A 1,737-nucleotide genomic window follows, 5' to 3' on the forward strand; every position below is an offset into this window, starting at 1 on the left:
CTGAAAAAAAAAAAAATGACAACGCAGTCAATTTTGCGAATACGAACTCCTATGGGGCCGAAGTCGCTTTATCAATTAAATAGTCGGTCTTGCAGTGTCGTGACTTTACGGCCACTATAGTGACTACTCTGTAACTCTATAAGTTAAAATAAACGACAAGGGCCTTATGGATATGGATACATCGAATACGAACAGTTATTTAAATCATCATGAGTATAAATTGTAAATGCAAGCCATATGACATGCTGTAAATATACAACACGTCGAATTGTACATTAAATTTACGAACGTTGGTCAATGAATATTTCCTAAATCAAATAAAATATTCGATTTGAACAATAAATCAATTTTTCTTACTACGTTGTGCACTTATTCCTGTATACTTACATTCAACATATTTATTATTTGGTTTGAAAATCATAAAAAAATTAACCGTGTCTATAGATAATTTTATTACCTACCGGTTTCGTTCTCGAAATATTATAACCCTTCATAACATAGTATTTAATGAGTTTTTTCACTTATAAATAAAAATTTAGGTAGTTATTTAAATTTTTTTTATTGACTTAATACGTTTTGTATTGATCAAAATTAAAAAATTAAATTAAAAAATACCATTAAAATGTAGATATGTAAACTTGTTATTCATTTACCCAATAAATACAAGACTTGATTAAATATTGATTGAACCCACGAAATAAAAAAATAAAAAAATAATATAAAATAAAATAAATAGTGATCTCGAGTGATTGATGTTCTATAATGTTTCCTTCATAATAACTGTAGAATAATACATAGTAAATACTACGTCGTCGTAAGTACACGATATAATAATATTGATAATAATATGTTATTACTATACGCTCGTCGCTAAAGAGTGTGATTAATCGTAACCGAAAAGCAAAGACAAAACCTGTGAGGACAGTGTGTGCGTATTATAATTAGCATACCTACTCCTCCCTCTCCCACACTCCAGCACATGAACAAATAAGTCGCTGACTAGACGGTAAGTACCGATCTTTTATGAAATACGTACAAATAATTTGATCCGTTTTACTATATTTGGAAAAATGCCATGTAATTGGATCCATTGATAGTGCCTACTTTAGAAGCTACCTGCACACGATATAGCTATTATTTACGGTTTTCAGAAACCGCGTGTACCCCTTTTTTTTGATCTCGCGATGTCCACCGCATTAGCCGGTGTGTTAGGTCACATACCTACTTAATAATGTTACATAAATATATTTTACATTACTCCATTTAAATCTCGCGTTTATTGTTCAATGATATTATATACCGGAGGGTCATATATTATTAGAATGGACCATGATGGCGAGATTCTGAATTTATGAACTCTCGTAAACACGAGCACTTGAAAAAATGAACCGTCGTACGGAAATTTAAATAAATAAAAGAGAAATGGCCTTTTTCATTCTTTCGTCGTTTGTTTTGTGTTTTGAAACCGTTCAAAACTACCGAATTGTATCGCATTCTCGATAATAATGTATAGGTAGTAAATTGCATTACTTGAAATACTTATGGACCAGTATGTTTTAAAATATGCAATGTCATTCTTATAATAATTGTTGTCATAAATAACAGAGCTTTGCCACCCGAATCAATTATTAGGGTTTCTGTTGCTGCCTTGCTGGACGTATTCATAAACACCGTAATAAAACATTTAAATAAAGGTTTTGAGGGCTCATAGTTTATGATTTTCGGTATTCGAATTAA

The sequence above is a fragment of the Myzus persicae genome, unplaced genomic scaffold (genome assembly GCF_001856785.1).
Source record: "Myzus persicae strain clone G006 unplaced genomic scaffold, MPER_G0061.0, whole genome shotgun sequence".
Taxonomy (NCBI): domain Eukaryota; kingdom Metazoa; phylum Arthropoda; class Insecta; order Hemiptera; family Aphididae; genus Myzus; species Myzus persicae.